The sequence below is a fragment of the Ursus arctos genome, unplaced genomic scaffold, assembly GCF_023065955.2.
Source record: "Ursus arctos isolate Adak ecotype North America unplaced genomic scaffold, UrsArc2.0 scaffold_26, whole genome shotgun sequence".
Taxonomy (NCBI): Eukaryota; Metazoa; Chordata; class Mammalia; order Carnivora; family Ursidae; genus Ursus; species Ursus arctos.
The window spans coordinates 36,503,680-36,529,103 of record NW_026622941.1 but is presented as its reverse complement, the minus strand read 5'-3'; the positions used below and the strand labels follow the sequence as shown (position 1 = coordinate 36,529,103).

Below are 25,424 nucleotides of genomic sequence, written 5' to 3'. Positions count from 1 at the left end.
ATTTATATTTGTCCATGTATTTAAAAATTTTTTTAAAGATTTTATTTATTTATTTGAGAGAGAACGTGTGGGGAGAGGCAGAGGAGAGAAAGAATCTCAGTCAGACTCTGTACTGAGCATGGAGCCTGACATGGGGCTCAATCCCAGGACCCTGAGATCATGACCTGAGCCAAATCAAGAGTCAGATGCTCAACCAACTGAGACCCCTGGTACCCATGTCCATGTATTTATTTTTATCAAAAAATGACCTTTTTGTATGGCTCTGAATAACTATCTAGTGTCCATTCATTTCAATCTGAAGGACTCCCTTTAGCATTTCTTGTAGGACAGGTCTGGTGGTAATGAACTACTTCAGTTTTTGTTTATCTGGCAATGTCTTAATTTCTCCCTCATTTTCCAAGGATGGTATTCTCAGTGAATGTTTTTTTTTCTTTTAGCAGTTTAAATGTATCACCCTACTGTCTTCTGGCCTGCAATGTTCCTGCTGAGATAGCCACTGATAATGTTATTGAGGATAAATTTTTACATGATGAGTTGCTTTTCTTTTGATATTTTTAAAATCCTTTGACTTTCAACAGTTTGATCATAATGAGTCTTGGTGTGGGTCTCTGGATTTCCCTATTTGGAGTTTGTTGAAATTTTTGTATTTGTGTGTCTACGTTATTCCTCAAATTTGGGGACTTTCTAATTATTATTTCTTCAGATATGTTCTCCACTTTTTCTCTTGTTCTTCTGACCACTGTCTTAGTGTAGGTCCACCTGACAGTGTCCATAAGACCCTAGCTTCTCTTCACTTCATTCTTTTTTCTCCTCAGACTTGATTATTTCAAATGACTTGCCTTCAAAGTTGCTTATTCTTTCTTCTGTCTTTTCAAGTCTTCTGTCGAAAATTTCTATTGAATTTTTCAATTCTGTTATTATGTTTTTCAGCTCTAGAATTTGTTTGGCTCTTTTCAATAATTTCTCTTTGTTGATATTCTCATTTTGTTCCTTTATCATTTTCCTGATGTTGTTTGTCTGTCATGTTTTCCTTTAGCTCATTGGGCATTCTAAGGACATTTATTTTAATGTTTTTGTGGGATAAGTCTGAGGCCTATGGTAATTTTCAGTTTCCAGAGTATTATTTTTCTTTTGAGTTGGCCATGTTTCCCTGTTTCTTCGTATGCTTTGTGATCTTTTGTTGAAAATTGAAAATTGGGCATTTGAAAAGAACAGCCCCTAGGTTTTTGTGGATTGGGTCTGTGCAGGGGTAAATCTTCATTAATTAGTTTAGTGTGAAGTCTCAAGATCCTCTTAAGCCTTTTCTGAGGATGTGTCATCCCTAGTCCTGTGTGTGTGCTTTCCCCCCAATTTCTCTGTATACATGTTTGCTTTTAGATGTCTTAATTTCCTATGAGTCTCACCCCTGCTCTTCTTCTCAAGGACATAGGTGTCTGTTGTATTCCTCTGCCCATAAACTCTTGACCCAGGTGTCCACAGGTCTGCAGCCTTCCTGCAGCTCTCGTGTGTCACAGTGCCCAACATTGCTTATGGAGGTTTCCAACCTGATATCCAAACTATGCCACCATCCGAATCTGTGTCCTAGCAAGGTGAGACAGAAATTAGTCCCCCAGGCATCCCCCAGAGAGGTCAAAATTTTACAAGCAAGTTCCACTTTTTTCTTTCTGTTCCAAGGGAGAAACCAGCAAATGGGCATTTTCCAGCCTCAGTGCACTGGGGAGGAAATGGGGCAAGGATTGGCAGAAACACCCTGAAATTTCCTACCCTTTTGGGTGTGACTTTCTTGATTAGTTATTCACTCGTTTGCTACAACTTTTTAACAGATTTCTAGAATTCTCACAAAGCTACTTTTGTCTGTAACTTGTTGTATATTTGGTGTTTCTGTGGGAGAGTAGGGTCTGCCCTACTCTAGTCTGCCGTCTGGCTGATGTCACTTTTCTGTATAAGTCTTCTGATATAAGTAACCTTATATCTTTTTGGAAATATGTCATAATTTGAACAAAAGAAATCCACATTTTTAAAGAGAGAAACAAATGATAGAATATTAATGTATTTGTGCTTCAGAGAATTGAGTAGAAGAAACTAAGATTTCTTTGAGAGATTAGTGCTCAGAATTGAGTGCAAAAAAAGTGCGAAAGGAGCAGTGAATGGCAGTGGTTTAAATTGCTATAGACCTGGGGGACCAGAAGTTTCAAAAGGACCTTCAAATAACTTTTAATTAAACAGAAAGCAATAAGGTAATATTTAGTGACTGAGTTCTAACATATGGACATTACTTAAGTGGTGCTTAAGAGTTTTTATTTTGCAAAATAGGTTTTTTATCAGTTAGGAGTATGTTCATTTGCAAGACAAAGAATATTGTCTATCCAGAGTTTAATATATTTAGTTACTTTTTCTCATATAGGAAATCTAGAGGTAGAAAGGTTCAGGCAAGGGTTCAGCAGCTCAGTAATGCCAGAAGGCGTGTGGCCATTCTTCTGGCCTTACCCTCGTGGTTGCGAATTGGTTCCTGCTGTTCCATATTCAAAGCAGAAAGAAGAGGAGAGTTGGTTCCAATTATCAGACTCTTTATCAGAAAAGTGCTGGGAGACTTCAAGTTACAACTCACTGGCCATAGTATGGTCACATGGCCTTCTTTGCTACAGAGGAGACCGAGAAATTGAGTCTTTACATTTTTCAGCCTGTGCTGTAGAAGGTGGCAAGAGAGAAGTGGGCTGGGAATGGCTGTTGAGTAAGCAGATCCAGAAGTGTTTCCCCAGGGGTATCCAATGAGGAAAATCCTTCTTGGTTCTCAGATAAGTAAGCAAGAAACTCTATGCCTTTGTTTCGTCACAGACTTCCATAGTCTCCCGAGTAGTATTCTGACAGAGTGGTGCATGCACGAAGTGTATTTCTCAGTGTCTGTTTGAAGATAAGATTTTGTATTTTGGAACAAAAGCGTACATTGCTTCCCCCCCCATTAACAATTTTAATAATATTTGATCTTTTTATTAACTCATTCAGACCACATTTATTAGGCCTCATCTATATGATAGTAATTATAGTAGATATTGATAATTCAGAGATGAGTAAGATCCTTAGCCTCACACAGTTCATAGTCTAGAAGTTAAACACTTGGAGGTAAACACTTATGTGTGTGTGTGTGTGTGTGTGTGTGTGTGTGTGTGTATATACAATTATAATTTATTTCTTAAAAAAAGCATTGATGTGCATATATGGTAATATGTACCTCCAGCTCTGATGATGTACATATTCTTAGTCTGTGGAACAATCTTTTGAGTTTACAGGTTTTCCTGGGAGGCCCAAGGAAATCAGTTTAGAGACAACTTGCCGTTCATTAAGCAAATGCCACATAATGATACTACATTTCTTTAATCTTTATATTGTCCCTGAAGCCTATAGGTCTTTTATATGAGGCTAGTTTACCCAGCCTGTTGATAATACAGTGGTTAGAATTTAGGTACCAAAGTTATGCTTGATAACTAAGAATGTCATTGACATTTAACTTTATGTCTAAAACGAAATGGTGAGTGACTATGCCTGGCTCACTTGATGTACCTGGGTCCTGAGTAAGAATAAGAATATAAATCAGAACTGCACCTGGTGGCCTGAGGCATTCCATTTTCAGGCCCCTGAGATCTGCTGCTCCCAAGCAGACAACATGGAATGATTTCCCCTTCACTTCTGGTTCAGGACCTCACAACTGCCTGGGATCATGAGAAACTTTCATTCCTCTTCTTGGCTGGGAATCTTCTCCCCTTTTCCTCACTGGATTGCATGAGACCAGGACGTGGCATGAAAGCTTGCTTTTCTTTACCTCTCCTTTGTGATTCCATGTCTCTGTGCAAAAGTCCCTTGTTTAGAAGTCCACAAACTCCAGTCTATGAGCCAAATGCTGTAGATGTAAAGTCTGAGCCGATGTTCATTTGTTCACACACACTCTGTAGCTGGTTTTGAGCTACAATGACCAAGTTGGATAGTTGCCATAGAGACCATATCATCTACAAAGCCTAAAGTATTTACTGTCTGGCCCTTTACAGAAAAATTTTGCCAACCTCAGATTTGGAAGAAAAATGTCCACTTCTGGATATAGAAAAGAAATCTATAATCACACTGATACACTGCACTAACCAGATTGGGATTGTCAATCACCTGCCAGTATACTGAGGTGTAGGGGCATTGGCACCATGGCACAGCAGTGGTGGTCAGGCATTTTTAGCAGCAGAACTGTTTTTTCAAATAATTTTTATTGGGTTTATTTGTTCAATGTGAATATATATACATAATATATATATACTATGTATATACACAAAAATAATATGAATATACATATTCTGGATTGGTCTCTAGATTCATCTCTAAAGTCCCTCTGATGGTCTTTAAAGTTGTTTGGCTCTAGGTTTGCCCCTGAAGTCTCAGCATCTGTGCTTTTAGAAGGACTCTGTCATTGCCGGGAGAAGCTCTACATGACCCGGGGGTTTCACTGTTCCCACCTTTAGTAAAAGGTGCTGATAATCTCTACAAGCCAAAAATCTACATGTCAACTGTGACAGCCTTTCCTCTCCTTTATCCCGACATTTAATTTACCACTGACCTCCATCAGTTCTAGCTCCTAAATATCTTGCCTGAGTATCCTTACATTTTGCTTTCTACCACCACCTCCATACCCTACGTTACTAGCACTTGGACTCCAGGAAGAGCCATCCAGAGATGTCATTATTCACTCTTGCTCCCCTGAAATTACTCTCCATAAAGCAGCCAGAGTAGACTTTTAAAAACATAGATCCGGTGAGAGATTCCCTAGTTTTGAACCCTTAAGTGTCTTCCCATTGACCGCCTCTTCAGGCCCATCTCTTACCTCTGTCTACCTAGAACCCAACCATACTGGTCTCCTTTCAGTTCCTTTACTGAGTAATGTTCTGTTCAACCTCAGGGTCTCCACACCTGCTATTCTTTACTCTCTTACTCCCTCTGCCCGACTGTTCCTTTTTAGTCTTTAATTCTTGGTTTTTGTTTACAGAATGAAATGCTGAGTATTTATCATATTCCGGATACTGTGTTACTTGTTCAGAATACAGATAATGAAAAGACATAATCCTGTCCAACAGACCTTATAATCTAAGAAGGGATACTGGCATTAAACAAGTAATCCTCAAATAATTGCTATTGTGATAAGTTATAAGCTGAAATGCAGGAAGATTTCAGGGAGTAAAATGGGGGTATTCATCTCATCTTGGAAACACAGGGAAAAACATTGTGGGAAGAATATTTAAGCTGACTGTCATAGGATGAAAATTATTCTTTAGGTAAGAGAGATAAGAAAATTCTAAGCCAAGGAGAAAGCATGTACAAAGGTCCTGAGGCTAAAAAGAATTGAAGGGGACCTAGTTCTAGAACATGAAGAGTAAGAGAGACATTGGCTTAGAGTAAGCTGAAAATAAAGGAATGGCCCAGATTATGTAGAGTCTTGTAGGCCTTGGTAAGCATTTTGGTCATCGAGGAATTTAGGTTTAAAAGTGTCTTTTCCTCCAGGAAGCCTTCCTTCATTCCCCAGACTGGTGAGGCAACTGGTCCCTAAGCCCTGCTCTGACATCACACACATATTGCTCCATAGTCTCTTCTTTGCTGACCTTCTTAATTGCCTTGTCTGTTTTCCCTGCTAGCCCAAGAGCTCCATGGGGGTAAGAACTTTTTCTCCTTCATCGTTGTTCCTCTGTGCCTAGCACAGTGCTTGGAATACAATAAGAGTTCAATATATGTGTGTTAAATAAATGAATGCCTCTCCTTCTCTGCCACTATCTAATCACAGGCTCTTCTAGTGCTTCCCAGAAGTGTGGAGGTCACCAGGTATTCTAGCAAAGGCCCTATTCATGGATCATTCTCCTTGATCATTGGGATAGCCTCTTCCCTGCCCTCCTGACTTCTATTCTCTTGCTTCCCCACACCATCCTTCTCACTGCTCCCTGGAGTACTATCTTAAAGTAAAATTTGGATCATGTCTCGAGAAAAATGTTTTTTTACCCTCACATACCCTCTATTACTTCTCAGTGCCCACGGAATAAACATTAAGTTCCTTTGCTGCTGTCCTAGATCGCCCATGAGTTGGCCCCGACCTATCTTTCTAGTCTTATCTATCTTTCAATTCATGTATTCTGACCTCCTATCATAGCCGACTTCCCCAGCATGTCAGATGCTCAGATATGCCCCACTCTGGTTGTGGTGCCAAGCAGGAATGCACTTTTCTTTCTTCCCTGCCTGTTAATGTTTGGCTCATCCTTTGCTATCCAGAAGAATCCCAGCATTCTGTTCTTTTTACTCTGTTCCCATAGCCCAGTGGTTCCCAAAGTATGGTCCCTGACCAGGAGCAAAGCAGCAACCTGTTTGATACGAAAATTCTTAGGTCTCACCATAGACTCACTGAAAACCTGGAATGCTGGGATGGGTGGGGGGACAATCTGTAGTTGAACAAAACTTCCAGGTGATTGTCATGCACATTAATGTTTGTCCAGCACATTGCTGTACTTCTAGTTTAGGATTTTAGAGTGCATTAAGTTCTGGTTAATTATTTACTTGTCAGTATCCCTTATTAGGTAAGTAGCCTGAAGCCAAGAACCAGATTGTATCTATTTTATTTCCACTACAATGAAAAAAAAATGGCGATGAAATACAGGGCAGTTATGGATAGTTGATGCTGCTCTTTTTATTCCTAACGCAATTTAAGGTTTCTGTCTCTGCAAATAAATTTATTTGGAAAGGAAGATAAATTACGTTATACGTTATATTACATTACACTATACTGTATTTCATTACACACACATACATATATATGTATCTCTCTATATATATATAAACATATATATAAACATATATATATAAACATATATATAAACATATATATATATATATATATATATCACTATAGTAATTAATTCACCTGCAACATTCTTAATGATGAATCTTGGATTTGAATCTTAGGAACCTGATAAGAAGAAAGTTTTCTACGGGGAGACTGATTTGTCTTGCCTAGTTAGGATTTAGGATTTTTAGCACTGCTTCTCAGACTTCAACATAAATATGAATCACCTGGGATCTTTTTAAAGTGAAGTTTCCTGATTCAGTTGGTCTGCGGAGAGGCCCAAGAGTCTGCCTTTCTCGCAGGTTCCCAGGTGGTGCTTCTGGTCTGAGTGGGCCCCAGAGGAAATTTTACAACCTACCTATTTGCACACTAGCTATGTAGCTTTTTCTTGCACAGGGGATTTGGCATGAGTACAACTTCTTTGTGGTATTTTTATTCATGCATGGGTCAAAGGCCCTGGCCAATGGTTCTCAACCCTGGCTACACTTTTGAATCACCTGGAGGTGATTTTAAAAAATACCAGTGCCCAGGCTCTACTCTCTGAGAGTCGAATTTAATGAACCACAGCCCTAGGCAATGAAGTAAAACAGGTGCATAAATTGCTGTTATGTTCTACACAGCAGATCTATGACAAGTCCGCCCTTGAGAAGTTTTTCGTCTAAATGATAAGATGGTACAATGCATATTAACAAGGACTTAACATTAAAATTATTAAAAGGAAAAACAAAAAGCAAACTTTGTTCTTGATATAAAATGTGACAGACCACCTACTTTGTAGGATGGAAATCAAACAGTAGGACTGCTAGCATGTGTACGTTTCTCTGGAAATACTCCTAAGGAAATTGTTATTTGGAAGAATAGAAATCTTGCCTACTTGCTTGGATGATGAGGTTAGACCATCGTTATTTGTGAATATGGCACATTTGAAGATATTATAGCTGAAGTATATTGGATTATGTTCCAATTCTTTATCTCATACCTTGTTATAGAATTACGAGACATCTATGCTCTTACTGTGTTGACTTTGCAATGCTTCCCACAAGAGCAGGAACATTTTCTTGTCTTATTGATGTTGGGCTGGACCAATGGAATATCACAACACAGACTTCAAATGTTCTTGAGTGATTTTGCTTGGCTTCTTGTACTGCAGCCATTCCATAATAAGATCACACCAAGGGGGGCACCTGGGTGGCTCGATCGGTTAAGCGTCTGCCTTTGGCTCGGGTCATGATCTCAGAATCCTGGGATCGAGTCCCACGTCGGGCTCCCTGCTTCTCCCTCTCCCTCTGCCCCACTCTGCTCTCTCTGTTGCTCTCTCCCTCTAATGAATAAATAAAATCTTCAAAAAAAAAAAAAGATTACACCAAGGATAGTAGAGGTTCTGACTCACCTCCAGAAGACTGGGGTGCAGCTCAGACATTTTTAAATATTAAACACAGGTAATTCACCGACCTCTCCGTTTAAGGGACTAGAAAGTTAAACAGATAATGTAGATGCATTTTGTCCAATACATTTAAGTTCTCTTAATCAATGACACATCTGAAATACATTTTATTGGATGATTTCTGTGATGGAATCCTCACTGTTTAATTGTAAAATAAGGACACAATCATTAGTGTTTTATAAAGTCAGAGTATTAAGTTTGGAAACATCTTTATTTTGAGAATATGATAGTATCTCTTTTTTGTTTAAATTGTTTCTTTTTCGAAATGACGTGATAGTTGGTTAACTATGGTTTTTTTTTTCTTAGTGGGAAATTGAAAGTTAGGAATCTTATCTATGTTCCTAATTTTGGTGGAGTGCAGGAGTAGGTGCAGAATTTTCAAGGCATATGAATCCAAAAGCTAGGAAACCACCTTTATAATCCACTTCACCCAATGTAGATAAATCAAATTTAGAAGAAGACGAATATTAGCTGAGGATTAAATGAACCTGTAGTCAAAGGTCCTTCCCCTTGGCTGGTAGGACAAGCAAAACATACCCTACAAGAAACCCATACTAATTAGGTGTTACACCAGAGCGCTGTATTTGCCATCAGTTTTTGTTTTGCTTGTTTCGTGAACTTATCTTAAATTGGTGAGGCTTCTCTGCAGACATCAAGGATGGATAAAATAGATTTTAGCTAAGCAAATGCAGTGTTTACAACAAACCACACCTAATCATATAAAGATGTCAAAATCACTCCTCCTAATAGTGTTATGAGGTGTTCTAAAATGATAAGCTGTTAATTTCTCTTTCGGGGGTTTCTAGCTGACTGTCAAAATAATGGTAATATCACCGGATATATTTTCAATATTAAAAAAAGATTGGCAATATCTTTATAAATATGCAGTACTGCAGAATGGAGACAAATCGTACCAGGTGGCTATGAATAGACTCCTCTGATTATTGTTTGGCGGGGCATTAACTCCTTCACCATGAGGCAGCTGTGATGGGGCAGAAACACAGGGACAGGCAAGACCTGGCCACCTATGTGACCTTGGACAAGTCACTTAATCTCTCTGAACTTCAGTTTATTTATCTATAAAAGGAAGGATTTAGAGTAGGTGGCTTTTAAGAACTGTACCAGATATGAATTCTATAATATTATTTACATCCATGTAATAACATTTCTAAATGAAAAAAAATGAGGTTAGTCTGGCCAAGTTATTCCTCAACACTTTCTTGGTAAGGCAGTGTTTTTGCAAATGAGGAAACAGAACCACAGAAGGGTTAATCAACTTGCCCCAAATCACACAAAAACCTTATACTTGATCTTTTGAACCCAATTTAAAATCTACGTAGATCTATTTTTCCAAAAGAACAGCTTCAAAAAATTTCTATTATCTACATTTTACTTCAGCAGATATTAAAATTATTTTTACCCTTTTAAAGTGGCTTTTTAAATCATGGGGCATTTTCTGATTCACAATAGAAAATAAACTATTTCTAAATACTAAGTGCCCTGACTTTAAAGAATCTTTACATTTTCCCTTTAAAAGATAAACAAAAACCAGGGCACCTGGGTGGCTCAGTTGGTTAAGTGTCTGCCTTTGGCTCAGGTCATGATCCCGGGATCCTAGGATCGAGGCCCGGGTCAGACTCCCTGCTCAGTGGGGACCCTGCTTCTCCCTCTCCCTCTGCTCCTCCCCCTGCTTGTGCTCTCTTGCTCTCTCTCTCTCTCTGTCAAATAAATAAGTAAGTAAGTAAATAAATAAATAAATAATTCTTTGAAAAAAATAAAAGATAAAAACCAATCCAATAAGCTAAAAAACTACTTGTTTTTTCCAGTTATTATATGTGCATGTCTGTGTGTGTCTACGTGCTTGGGTGTATGTATATGAATACAGAGAGGAAGAGGCTATGTAATTTTGTTTTCTCCCATTACTTTTTACTTGCATTCATTATAATGTAGAAATTATCTGATATCTATAAAATATTGCCCAGATGAAACCCAGCTAGCCTCAGTTTTCGTAAGTAGATTGAACCACAGAGGTGTTAACTGACTTTCTCAAGGTCACACAGAACTTTACAGTCAAGGCTGGGATTAGAATCTAAATTTCCTGACCCAGTGCTTTTCTCCCATAGGCTGTTCTTTCACAGACGGTTTATGTTACTGCCTCCTTTGCAGGCAGGATTCGGGGACTCTCGTGAAACTCTTCATTAACAATCACAGCATCCTTGGACGTGGCTACAGGTGACATTCCCAGGCAATAGATGATGGGTTTTGAACAGGAAATCAGGGAAGTTAGAGCATAAATTCACAGGAAAATAAGGTGTGAGGACAGGCTGGACTTTTACTAACAGTCAAGCTGAGGCTTTCATGTGGGGATTCCATTTTTTCCCCTCAGCTCATCACTCCACCTCCACCAAGCATTTGGTTTTAATCTGGTGCTGTCCCTGGGACTAATATTCAACAGCCTAAGATCTTGTCTTTTCTGTTTGGATTTTTTTTTGGGGGGGGGCCTCTTGAAGCAGATTTCAGTGTATTTTATAAGAACTCCGTTGATGGTACTGCATAAATGGTATTCAAACAAGTTTCCTCAACCCTAATTAAAATATTGTTTTATTACGCTGCATATTTCCTAAATCTCACACTAATTAAACGTATATTGTACTTCATTATTACCCACGAACAACTATCTGTACTCAAGATTTATGGCTGTGTACTGTGGTGGTTGATGACTGCATCAGCATTTCAATTTCAAATGCATTTCGGAGGTTTAGAGCTTATCTGGAAAATTAATTGCAGCCGAAAACCTGGCACAGCCTGTTCTTACACAGACCAGCCTGGGGCCCTCCTGCTCCCGGCTCCCTTTTCTGGAACAGCTGCCAGGGGAGTGGAGTGAGGACTGGAAGAGGGGAATAAAAGCAGAGTGGATGGGGGAGAGCAGAGTGCCACTCTTCTCAGACCTTTCTACCAATCGCCGGAGTCTGCTTCTGGAGGGGAAATGAAAACTCTTCTCTGCTTAATGAACACAGTAAGTGGACAGAAGCCTGAGTTCCCAGCCCTGCATTAGCAAGCCAGCCAGCCAGGTGTTGGCCGCTGTCAACGTTGGCAGCTTTTTCCCTTTGTTTATTTTTTAAGCAAAGATTTCAGAGTTTTGTGGGGCTTCTTTTTTCTTTTTTTCTTTTTGGTTTGTTTTTAGTTGATCTCAGCTACAGGGTTTCAAGATATGGATGTGTTTGTTGGCTTAGAAGCAGATAGATGACCCTTGAAGGCAACTGGACTTTTTCCTGCCAGCTTTTCCCTCAACTTTTCCAAAGGCAGGGCTGGGAACAACGAAAGACAGCTACTCTGGCTAGTGGCCTTGCAACCCACGTATTCAACATTCTGCTTTGTGCCTTTAATTGTACTCTGCCTAGCAGCATAAAAGAGCAGTTTCCAAGGGGAAAAACAGGAGAGTTTACTTTGCTTTTTTGTTTGGTTGTTTTTTTTTTTTTGTTGTTTTTGTTTTTTGTTTTTTTTTTTTACTAATTTAGCAGGAAGGTCCTGGTAATAGACTAGGAACTTTTAGTTCATCACGGATACTGAAAAGCAAAAACTCCCTGTTGAATTCAGGGGGCTATTTGGTTAAAGAGCAGCCAACAAACATCAGGTTAAGTAAGTGGAATGGAAGAACTGGAAGTAGAGCTGAATATTGTGAGAGGTCGGAATTATAAGCTGGGAAGTCTTCAGGAACCAGGATTGCCATTCTTGGTCCTCTCTCTCTTGCCCGTGCTTTGCTCCTCTCTCTTTCCACAGTGTATTTCATTTCTACCTCTTTTGAGACAGCTGCTTTACCCTCTGCTTTTTACTGTGATCGGGTTCTCTGAGTGTGCTCATCTACGCAGTTCCCAAAGTCCCAGCCTTGAGGGTCTACGTGACTCTCCAGTTCCAGGGAGTACCACTAATTGCTACAGTCTGCGATCTCAGTTTAAATTAAGACACAGGCTCTAATTGACTCCGCTTGGGTCAGCTGTCCAGCCCATGTCTAATCAGTTTTGATGAGTGTGATGGCACCATGACCACTAAATGCATGACTTACTTTTTCAGAGTCTACAAAAGCAGCATTGCCAAGAAAGAGGGTGTTGGCTGGGCACCTAGTGACCCATCCTAATTGTGATGTCATAGGATCCAGTATTACTCACACACACACACACACACACACACACTGGAAATGTCTAAATGGCAAGCAAGTGGTAACTATACGAAAAACAGCTCATAGAAAAATAGTTTAATTCATTGGCTTCTAAGCATGAGAGGGCATACATACCCTTGGAGTGCCTATTAAAAATGCAGATGCCACAGCTCCCTCCAATCATCTCTGGGGGTAGCAAGCAGGAATCAATACTTTTTAATAAGCCCTTCAGGTGAGTCCAGTGACAGTGGTCCACATACCTCATTTTCAGAAGCCCTGGTTTCTCAGCTGATTCTTAACACATATTCAGGTGGAACGAGTGACTAGTGGTGAAGAATGTCTGTGACGATACTTAGTGATGGTCACGTACAAAGACCCCTGACTTCCCCATAGTGACTGGAACAGGTTAGGGAGTAAGAATGAATTGTGTCCTACGTCTGAGCTTCGACTGTGATTTAGTGGTGGGTGTGTATGAACAGTTCAGGGGCGTATTCAGAGAAACTCCAGGCGCCTTCATTTTACTAGGTGTAGTTCCTATCTGGAAAAGAAAAGGTAAGTTAATTACGAAATAACGCAGTCGTGTTAGGAACGCCATAGCAGTCGGCACGACAGTAGAACGTGCCAGAGCTGATTACATTAGCTTGCCTTGGAGGATTGATATGAAACTGTCAGGAGTGACATAAAAGAACTTATAGTGCCATTATTCTGACCTCACGGGAGCGTCATCCGAGAGGATAATTTAATTTCCTTCATCCTTGTTTCCAGGGTTTCATACCTTCCTGAAAACGCCATTTTAAAGTGCACAGATTAAAGAATTTTCAACCCCCCCCCCAAGTTAAAAATCTGCTGTACAGTTGCAAGCTTGCTGTTTCGTGTGTGTTTGAGAATGGTTTCAGGTTAGCTGGTGGGCCAGATATCTACCCGCCAACTCCCAGGGCTCAGCCTGTTTTACTGGCTGGAAAAAACAAAGCAGTTGAGGAAGAACAAAATTAAAAAGAAATTAAGGTACGAGCTTCGTACAGCCAAGTACATCATCATCTTTCCACATGAAGCTCAGAGGGTGGTTTTTCCAGGCGCACACGGGAGCGTGGCACCTGTGCTCATTTAAATGATTACACATTCAACAACATTTGAATGTGCGATGTGCAATCATTTGAATCACTCATTATACATTAAAATAAACTGACACAAATACAACTCGTTCTCTGCTGCTTTTGAGAAACTAAGTAAATTAAAGAATGAAACGAAGGTGATGCTAGGCTGAAGATTTGACATACAATAGAGTCAGAAAATTCCGAATTTTTGACTGTGATCAGATAACGTTCAGCGCTGGTGTGCAATTAGAAAAGCAGCAAGAGGAAGAACAGTGTGTGTTCCTTGTCCTGGGCCACCACACCCACAGCTCCCAGACCGCTTCTCACTGGGCTTTGGACCCTACCACGGAGGACCACGTAGCGCAAAGGGAAACAGCAGGGAAAAAACCTTAAAAAAAAAAAAAAAAGCCAGTGGAAAGAATGTAGTCCTCCAGGGAAGTACAGGTGTTTTGCCCAGCTCCCCCCATTATAATTGTTTGTGATCACCGTCTCTTCCTTTTTATGGCTAATGATTTTTACACCCGACTTGAATGGGACTTCTGACATTAAATCCACTGAAACTGTGTTTTCAAGGTTTATCACTTTGACAAATCCAAATTTCCTCTTTTTTTCCCTTTCTTGACCTGTCAGCATTTGAAATGGATGACCCCTGCCTCCTGCCTGAAACATTTCTCTTGCTTTCCACGGTAACACACAATTGTAGCTTTCCTTTCTCATGATAGTTCCTTCTGAGCCCTCTCCTCCTCCTCCATATTAAAATCTGAAACTTATACGTGATGAAAACAGAACTCTTAATTTTATACCTACCTCTCCTAAACAATATCATCTCCATCCGCGTATTGCTCAGGCAAAAAATGTTCTTAACTCCTGTCTTGCCCTCTCTTCATCGCATGTTCAATTCATCAGCAAGTCCATTCAAGACTACAACCCAAATGTTTCCCAGTCCATTGGGCTACCTTATCCTTCCCCCTGATGATTATTATAGCTAACAGGTTTCTCTCCTTCTAGTAGTAGTCAGTGTTCTTTCCCTCCAATTTTATCCATCTTTACTGATATCACCCTTGTCAATCACCATCATATTTTTCCTGGCTACTGTAATTACCTTTTAATTGACCTCCTAACTCTACAACCAAAGAGATCCTCTAAAAAATACAAAGAAGTTTTGGCATTTCTTATAATAGCTTCCTGTTATATTTAGAATAAAATTTGGGCTCATCATAGCATACAAAGCCTTAAGCAATCTATTTCTGAATTCCATGACAATGTTTTCTACAATTCTTCATTTCACAGAATGTTCTTTTAAAAACTTAAATCAGAACTTTGTCATTCCTCAGATTAAAAACCTTCAAAGTTTAGTAATCCTTACCACATTGTACAACGTTACGTCTGTTAAGAAAATTCTTGGCTCTAAGTAATGGAAAAACTAATTAACGGTGTCTTAAACAAAAAGGGATTAGTTTTTCTCAAAGAACAAGAAATCCTGAGTAGACGGTTGGTGGTATTGGTGTAGCTATTCAATGATTCCATGAAGTAATCAGATTCTTTTTTTTTTTCTCTCCCATCCTTAGTATGTTGGTGTTTGATCTTATGCCTATCACCTCATGGTCCCGAGATGGTTTTTAAAGTTCCAGACATCACATCTATATCATCCACGTTCAAGGTAAGAAAAAGGTAGAAGACATAGGCTCTGTAACAATAAGCTCACTCCTGCCCCAGGGCCTTTGCACTTATTTCACCAGCTTGAAAGAGTTTTCCCCAGATTTTCATATGGTTTGCTTCTTGTAGCTATTGAGGTCACAATACAAATATCTCAAAGAGAAGAGTTACGAATCCAAAGTAGCACCTCTTCGTTTACTGTAACTGTCTGTTTTTCGTACTGAAATCTATATTCACTTTCTATGGCTGCTATAACTAAGTGTCAGAGACCAGGTGGCCCAATGTCTTCCTTCAGGCTGCTGTAACAAAAATACCATAGACTGGGTTTCTCACAACTCTGGTGGCTGGAAAATCCAATATCAAGATGCCCATTGATTTGATTCCTGGTGAGAACGCTCTTCCTGGTTTGCAGATAGACACCTTCTTGTTGTGTCCTCATGTGGCAGGGAGAAAGAAAGGAAGCAAATTATTTTGTGTCTCTTCTTATAAGGGCACTAATACCACCGTGGAGGCTTTACTCTTAGGATCTAATTATCTCCCAAAGACCCTATCTCCAAATGCCATCACACTAGGGATTGGGTTTCAACATCCGAATTTGGGGGTACATATTCAGTCCACAGCACTCAAACGATAGAAATTTATTGTCTCCTAGTTCTGAAAGCTAGAAGTCCAAGATTAAAGCGTCAGCAGGGTTGGTTCCTTCTGAGGGCTGTAAGGGAAAGAGCTGCTCCAGGCCTCTCTCCTTGGCTTGTAGATGGCCATTTTCTCCCTGTGTCTTCACATTGTCTTCCCTTTATAAGTGTCTGTATCTACATTTCTTCTTATAAGGACACCAGTCAGATTAGGGTCCACCCTAATGACCTCATTTTAGTGTGATTACCCTTGTAAAAAAATACCTATCTCCAAGGTCATCTTCTGAGGGATGGGGGTTAATAATTCAAAATATGGATTTCAGAAGAGGACACAATTCAATTCATAACAAGCTCAATAAATATGTGCTAAATGAATGGATGGATTTGAATCCATAGCCACCATTTACTGAATGTTTCCAAAGTGTCAAGTGCTACATGGAGCTCTTTACCCCCCTCCTTTAATTCTCACAGTAATCCAGTGAAGAGGGTTCTACATGTATTCTCTTTTAAAAGTGGGAAAACCATATCTACAGATATAGTGAGGAAAAGGGCAATACTGTGGAGGCCAGGAAAAAATAAAGGCTGGGATGTCTCTAGCAAAATACTGAAGAAACTTCCTTTGAGACATCTTCATTACCTTTGGCCACATTGGATCGTAACTAGGTAAGAAGCCTGAATAGTGAATTTAGACAGGGGGCAGCAAACTGGTTTCTGTGAAAAATGTATTTTAGGCTTCCAAGTCACATGGTTTCTGTTATAACTTCTCTGTCATTGTAGTATGAAGCAGCCATAGATAATACATAAACAAATGACTGTGGTTGTGTTCCAATAAAACTTTATTTATAAAAGCCAGTGGCTAGCCAGATTTGGCCAATGACCCATAGTTTGCTAAAGCCTTGGTTAAAGAAATTTTTGCTTTGATTTTTCTGTCCTTTCATTTTCCTAAAAGCAAATTAATTTCATGAATTTAGAAAAGTTATGCTGACCTGCATATGCCCAGCATTTGTGTCCCTCTTTTAGAGAGAGTTGTACTACTCCCTTCAAAATCTGGGAGACACTCAGAAAGTCCACAACTGTCCTCCAAAATGCTCTCACCTCTGGAAAGTTTTTTGTCACGTCACGTTACATCATGAACGTATTTCCTCAGTGATGGCAGAAGAGAGCTGTGGGGACAGAGGAGAAGTCAAAGGGACAGAAGCTAAAGCTAGCAAGCCTGAGGTTCAGTCCTGGCTGAGGGATGGACAGACAACAGGCTTCAGTGCCTACTACTTCAATTCTCCATGAGTTGTTTCCTTGCCTGAAGATATCAGAAAACAAATATTCAGACAAGAATGTAGTCCTTACTAAACCTTGGAGGTGACCTGGATAAATATACTTGATAAATAGGCAAGGTAAGAGTAACCTGATTTAGGGGTGCTAGAGAAGTTTCCCCTGTTGCCTGAACATTTATGTATTTTCAACTCGTGAGTCCCTGTGCCCCATGTCAGCCTTTGATGAGTTTCTTGTATTTTCTGATTATAAACCTTAAGGACTCAGCCTGGGTTTTTGTTGTTGTTGTTTGTTTTGTTTTGTTTTTTTCTCTTCTCACATCTGCCATACTTCATTGTAGTCCATGGGGGTCTTCTTTTTTCAAGTCTAGACACCAACCAAGATGGAGTTTCCATCTGCCCCACCATTCACCCTTCAGTGGCAGTGTCCTTGTGGGCCCATGTCCATTGCATTTTAAACAGCTTGCTTCTAAAGCAGCCTGGGAAACAAGACCTAACAGAAGTGAATATGGGAGTTTATAGGATAACATAAAGATCTTATAATAGTGGACCCTGATCTAAGACTTCTCCATGTTTTCATTTTCATTTAAGAAGAAAAAAACTCATTTTTTTCTTATTATAACAGTAACACACGGTAATATGTTAAATACCCTGAAAATCCATCCAATACAAAATCCTAGGAATGCTAGATTAAATATGACAAACATCTTTAAACACATAGCTGAAATGATAAGAATATTAGAGAAATCTCCAGGGGCCAAAAACAAAGAGGGAGCTGCAAACCTGTGTGGTTCATCCTGAAGTTCTTCCTGAAGCACTGACTTCCCAGGGAGCATCTGTCAATTCTAATAATCACCAGGCTTTCGTTTTAATGGTTGAATAGTAGCTACAAGATGAGGTTTTAGAGCATTCAGGATGGGGAATTGGAACTTTGAGACCCCTCCACAGCCAGTACCTCAGAAATACATTCTGAAGGAAGGAATGAACTTGAAAAAAAAATCCACCTGCTGGTAAAAAGAAATGAAAATGACACTTGCTTATCAGGGCCTAAGCTCCAGACTGAAAAAAAAAAAAATGTAATCAAGGCCTTCCCATGTGTGGGTTTGGGGTTTGAATTTTAGACCACCTGAATGTCTAGGAAACCCTAGTCTGAGGAGTTAAAGTGGTTCTTGTTTGAGAGGACCGCAGGACATGTGGCAAAAGCAAGTGCACATTCCCCACGGAGGCTTAACTCCTTACTCAGGCTCTGCAGGATTCTTATAGATTAAACCCCAAATAAGACTTCACAGGTCAAAATTTCAAAACACACAGGAAAACCATTATGTATGACAATGTTAGCAGATACAATAAAAGCAAAATTAGATACCCAAGACCTTTTGATATTGAATTATTACATACAGGATATAAGTAGATTTTAATATGTCTCTTTGCCAGTACCACACTAGTTACTGTACCTTTAAAATCAAGAAGTATGAAACCTCTAACTTTGTTCTTTTTCAAGATTGTTTTGGCCATTATGGTTCCTTGGGATTCCGTATGAATTTTAGGATGGATTTTCCTAATTCTGTGAAAAAGTCACTGGGATTTTGATAGAGATCACATGGATTCTGGAGATTGTTTTGAGTAGTATTGACATTTTACCGATATTAAGTCTTTGAATCCATGAGCACAGGATGTCTTTCCATTATTGGTGTTCTCTTTAATTTTTTTCAGTAATATCTGGATTTCAGTGTACAAGTCTTTCACCCCTTAGATAAGTTGATTTCCAAGTATGTTCTTGTTTTGATGCTACTGCAAATGGAATTTTCTTAATTACCATTTCAGATTTTTCATTGTTGATGCATAAAAAAAGCAACTGATTTTTGTGTGTTGATTTTGTATCCTTTAACCTTGCTAAATACATTTGCTAATATTTTTGTGTGGAATCTTTAGGGTTTTCTACATACAAAATCATATTATTTGTGAACAGAGATAATTTTTCTACTTTCTTTCTAATTTGGACACTCTTTATTTCTATTTTTTGCCTAATTGCTCTGGCTAGGATTTCTAGTACTTTGTTAAATGAAAGTAATGAAAATACACACACTTGTCTAATTCCTGATCTTAAAGGGAAAGCTCTCAGTCTTTTACCATTAAATGTGTTAGCTCAGCTAAGCTTTTCAGAATATTGTCTTTTTTATGTTGAGGTAGTTACCTAATAGTGCTAGTTTTTTGAGTGTTTATATATCATAAGGAGGTGTTAAATTTCATCAAATGCCTTTTCTGCATCAATTGAGAAAATCATAGGTTCCTCTCACCCCCCTTCTATTAATGTGGTATATTACATTGATTAATATTTGTTTGTTGAACCATCCTTGCATTCCAGGAATAAATCCCACTGGGTCATGGTATATAATCCTCTTAAAGTGCTGTTAAATTCTGTCTGCTAGTATTTTTCTTGAGGATTTTAACAGCAATATTCATCAGGGGTATTGTCTGCAATTTTCTTGTAGTAGTCTTTGTTGAGATTTGGTATCGGTGTAATGCATAGAATGAGTTTAGAAGTACTCCCTCCTCTTCATTTTTTTTTGGAAGAGTTTGAGGAGAATTGTTAATTGTTTTGTGTGTTTCTAGGAATTTGTCCACTTTATCTGAGATATTGAACTTGATGTACAATTGTTCATAGTATTCTCTTATAATCCTTTTTATTTCTGTAAAATCTACTGTAATACCCCCTTTGTCATTTCTGATATTAGTTTTTGAGGACTTTCTATTTTTTTTAGTCACTCTAGCTAAAGTTTTGTCAATTTTTTTGATCTTTTTGAACAATCAATTCTTGGTTTCATTGATTTTTCTCCATTAGTTCTTTAGGTCTCTATTTTGTTTATCTCTATTCTAATCTTTATTATTTCTTTCCTTCAGCTAGATATTGGTTTGCTGTCTTCCACTCTTTTTATTCCTTACAGTATAGTTAACATATGATATTATATTGGTTTTAGGTGTATAATATGACAATTCAATGATTCTAGACATTACTCAGTGCTCATTATGATAAGTATATTCTTGATTCTCTTCACCAATTTCACCCACCCCCTCACCCACCTCCCCTCTGGTAACCACCAGCTTGTTCTCTATATTTAAGAGTCTGGTTTTTTGTTTGTCTTCTTTTCTTTGTTTTATTTCTTAAATTCCTCATATGAGTGAAATCATATGGTACTTGTCTTTTTCTGACTTATTTCACTTAGGATTATAACCTCTAGATCCATCCATGTTCTTGCAAATGGCAAGATTTCATTCTTTATTACAGCTGAGTAATATTCCATTTGTGTGTGCGTGTGTGTGTGTACATATTCTTTATCCATTCATCTATCACTGGACACTTGTGTTGACTCCATAATTTGGCTATTGTAAATAATGCTGCAATAAACATAGAGGTGCATATATCTATTCAGATTAGTGTTTTCATTTTCTTTCATTAAATACCCAGTAGTGAAATTACTGGACCATATGGTAATTCTATTTTTAACTTTTTGGACAAACCTCCATACTATTTTCTACAGTAGCTGCACCAGTTTGCATTCCTACGGACAATACAAGAAGGTTCCCTTTTCTCTACATCCTCACCAACACTTATTGTTTCTTGTATTTTTAATTTTAATCATTCTGGCAGGTGTGAAGTGATTTCTCCTTGGGGTTTTGATTTGCATTTCCCTGATGATGAGTGATGTTGAGCATCTTTTCATGTGTCTGTTAGCCATGTGTATGTCTTCTTTGGAGAAATGTCTGTTCATGTGTTCTGCTCATTTTTTGTTTCGATTATTTGTGGGTTTTTTTGAGTTGTATAAGTTCTTCATATATTTTGGATAGTAACCCTGTATTAGATATGTCATTTGCAAATATCTTCTCCAATTCAATAGGTTGTCTTCTTGTTTTGTTGATTGTTTCTTTTGCTTTCCAGGAGCTTTTTATTTTGATGTAGTCACGTAGTTTACTTTTGCTTTGTTTCCCTTTGCCTCAGGAGATCTAGCTAGGAAAATGTTGCTACGGTTGCTGTCACAGAAATTGTGACCTCTAGTAGGATTTTTATGGTTTCAGGTCTCACATTTAGGTTTTTAATACATTTTGAGTTTAGATTTGTATGTGGTGTAAGAAAGTGGTCCAATTTCATTCTTATGCATATTGCTGTCCTGTTTTCCCAGCACCATTTGTTGAAGAGATTATCTTTTTATCATTTGTATATTCTTGCCTCCTTTGTCAAAAATTAATTGACCATATAATCATGGGTTTATTTCTGGGCTTTGTATTCTGTTTCATTGATCTATGTGCTTATTTTTGTGCCAGTAATACACTAATTTGATTACTGTAGCTTTGTAGTAGATCTTGAAATCTGTGACTGTGTTACCTCCAGCTTTGTTCTTTATAAAGATTGATTATTCAAGGTCTTCTGTGGCTTGATAATGTTTTAGTATTATTCTAGTTGTTTGAAATGTGCTACTGGTATTTTGATAGGGACTGCATCAAATCTGTAGATTGCTTTGAGTAATATGAACATATTAAAAATATTTGTTGTCTCAATCTTTCAGCTTGGAATATTTTTCCATTTGTTTGTGATGTCTTCAATTTCTTTCATCAGTGTTTTATAGTTTCAGAATAAAGGTCTTTCACCTCATAGGTTAAGTTTATTCCTAGGTATTTTATTATTTTTGGTGCAATTGTAAATGTGATTGTTTTCTTAATTTCTCTTTCTGCTGCTTCATTATTACTGTATAAAAATGCAACAGGTTTCCGGATATTGATTTTGTGTCCTGCAACTTTACTGAATTCATTGCTGTTAATTGTTTTGGTTTCAAACTGTTAATTGTTTTTTGGTGGAGTCTTTAGGGTTTTCCATGTATAGTACCATGTCATCCGCAAATAGTGAAAGTTTTACTTCTTTACTGATTTGGACGCCTTTTATTTCTTTTTGTTGTCTGATTGCCATGGCTAGGACTACCAGTACTATGTTGAATAAAAAAGTGTTGAGAGCGAACATCCTTGTCTTATTCCTGACCTTAGGGGAAAAGCTCTGTGTTTTTTTGGTTTTGTTTTTATCATTTAGTTATGATGTTGGCTGTAGGTTTTTCATACAAGGCCTTCAGTATGTTAAGATATGTTCCCTCTAGATCTACTTTGCATAGGGGTTTTATCATGAATTGATGTTGTACTTTGTCAAATGTTTTTCTGCATCTGTTGAAATGATCAGGTGGTTTTTATCCTTTCTTTTATCGATGTGACCTATCATGTTACTTGATTTGTGAATATTGAACTGCCCTAGCATCCCTGGAATAAATCCCATGTGATTGTGGGATTTGTTGGATTTGAGTTACTAATATTTTGTTGAGGATTTTTCCCTCTATATTCATGAGAGAGATTGGCCTGTAGTTCCCCTTTTTTTGTGATGTCTTTATCTGGTTTTGGTATCAGTGTGATACTGGCCTCATAGAATGAATTTGGAATCTTTCCCTCCTCTTCTGTTTTTTGGAATAATTTGAGAAGAGTAGGTATTAACTTTTCTTTAAATGTTTTGTAGAATTTTCCTGTGAAGCTATCTGGTCCTGGACATTTGTGTTTTCAGAGTTTTTTTTTATTATTGATTCAATTTCATTGCTGGTGATTGCTCTGTTCAAATTTCTATTTCTTCCTGGTTTAATTTTGGTAGTTTATGGATTTCTGCAAATTTATCCATTTCTTTTAAGGTGCCCAGTTTGTTGGCATACAGTTTTTCATAGTTTTCTCTTATAATTGTTTGTATTTCTGTGGAGTTGGTTGTTATTTCTCCTCTCTCATTAGTAATTTTGTTTATTTAGGTCCTCTCTCTTTCTCTCTTTTTTAATGAGTCTTGCTAGAGGTTTATCAATTTTGTTGATCTTTTTAAGAACCAGCTCCTGGTTTCATTGATCTATTCTTTTGGGGGTTTTGTTTGTTTCTTTGTTTGTTTCTATATCATTTATTTCTGCTCTAATCTTTATATTTCCTTCTTTTTGCTGGATTTGGGTTTTGTTGTTAATTTTCTAGCTCATTTAGGTATAAGGTTAATTTGTTTGGGATTTTTCTTTCCTCTGGAGGTAAGCTTGTATTACTATAAAGTTCCCTTCTTAGAACTGCTTTTGCTGCATCCCAAAGATCTTGGGCCATTGTGTTTCCATTTTCATTTGTTTTCATGTGATTTTTTATTACTTCTTTGATATCTTGTTTGACCCATTCATTGTTTAATAGTGTGTTATTTAACCTCTATGTGTTTGTCATCTTTCCAGATTATTTCCTGTGGTTGATTTCTGGTTTCATAATGTTGTGGTAAAAAAAAATGCATGGTATGATTTTAATATTTTTAATTTGTTGAGACTTGTTTTGTGGCCTAACATGTGATCTACTCGGGAAAATGTTCCGTGTGCACTTGAAAAGAATGTGTATTCTGCTGTTTTAGGATGGAATATTCTGAATATGTCTTTTAAATCCATCTGGTCCAGTGTGTCATTCAAAGCCATTGTTTCCTTGTTGATTTTCTGTTTGGATGATCTGTCCATCAGTGTAAGTGGGGTATTGAAGTCCCCTACTATTGCTGTAATACTGTCAATCATTTCTTTTATGTTTTTTATTACCTGTTTTATGTATTTGGGTGCTCCCATGTTGGATGTATAAATATTTATAATTGTTATATTCTCTTGTTGTATTGTGCCTTTTATTATTGTATAGTGTCCTTCTTTGTCTCTTGTTACAATCTTTGTTTTAAAGTTTATATCTGATGTAAATATTGCGACTCTGGCTTTCTTTTGGCATCCATTTCCATGATAATTGTTTTCCATCCCTTCACTTTCAATCTGCAGGTATATTTAGGTCTAAAATTAGTCCCTTATAGACAGCATATAGATGGATCTTGGTTTTTTATCCACTCTGTCACTCTATGTCTTTTGATTGGAGCATTTAGTCCATTTACTTTCAGAGTAATTACTCATGAATATGTATTTGTAGCTATTTTGTAATTTGTCTTGTGGTTGTTTCTATAGATTTTCTCTGATCCTTTCTTCTCTTGCTCTCTTTCACGGGTGTTGGCTTTCTTCAGTGATATACTTGGATTCCTTTCTCTTTATTCTTTGAATATTTACTGCTGGTTTTTGATTTGTGGTTACCATTAGGTTTGTATGTAACATCTTCTGCATATAGCAGTTTATATAAAGTTGATGGTCACTTAAGTTTAAATCCGTTCTTTATTCCTTTTCCTCCTACGTTTTAGATATATAGTATCATATTTTACATCCTTTTATGTTATGAATCCCTTGACTGATTTTTACAGAAATATTTGTTGCTTTTGTGTTTTTTACTTTTCATACTCTCATTTATTCACTTTTCACTCAGAGTTCTCTTTACTATTTCTGGTAGGACTGGCTTACTGGTTATGACCTCCTTTAGTTTTTGTTTATGTGAGAAACTCTTATCTCTCCTTCTATTCTGAATGACAGCGTTGCTGGATAGGGTATTCTTGACTACAGATTTTTCTGTCCCAGCACTTTGAATATATCATCCTCTCCCTTCTGGCCGGCAAGATTTCTCCTGAAAAATTTGCTTATAGCCTTATGGTGTTTCCTTTGTATGTAGCTGTCTTCTTTTCTCTTGCTGCTTTAAATGTTTTTTCTTCATCACTATTTTTTGCCATTTTAATTACTGTGTGTCTTGTTGTGGAACTCCTTGAGTTGAATTTCTGCGGGGTGGGGGGGAGGGCAGCGGGGGCTCTCTGTGCCTCCTGGATTTGGTTATCTGTTTTCTTCTCCTGATTATGTAAGTTTTCAGCTATTATTTCTTCAAATACATTTTTTGCTTCCTTATCTCTCTTTTCTTCTCAGATCTCTATAATGCAGACATTACACTTGATGGACTCACTGAGTTCCCTAGACTAATTTCAATTTGCATAATTTTTTTCCCTCTCCTTTGCTCAGCTTGGTTACTTTCCATTACTCTGTCTTCTAGGTCTTTAATTTGTCCCTCTGCTTCATCTAGCCTGCCATTCTAGCAAGTATATTTTTAATTTTATTTATTGTGTTCTTGATCTCTGATTGGTACTTTTTAAAAAATCTGCGTTAGGATCTCTCTGAGTTCCTCCACTCTTTTCTTAAATCCAGTGAGTATCTTCATCCAGTGAATATAATTATTTTACATTCTCTATCATGCATATTACTTATATACATTTTGCTTTGGTCTCTTGCTATGGTTTGGTCCTGTTATTTCATTTGGGACATATTCCTCTGTCTCCTCATTTTGTCTGAATTTCTGTGTCTATTTCTCTGTATTAGGAAAGTTAGCTACTT

The 25,424-nt window shown here is 37.8% G+C and overlaps 1 long non-coding RNA gene across 2 annotated transcripts in view; it reads left to right on the top strand.

The window, feature by feature from the left end:
- Positions 1-25,424, top strand: part of LOC113257710 (uncharacterized) — a 319,690-nt gene that overhangs the window by 252,899 nt on the left and 41,367 nt on the right. For both annotated transcript variants that reach the window (XR_008955934.1, XR_008955933.1), the window contains exon 5: positions 15,119-15,210. This is a non-coding gene — a long non-coding RNA (uncharacterized LOC113257710). The remainder of the gene's footprint in view (positions 1-15,118; positions 15,211-25,424) is intronic.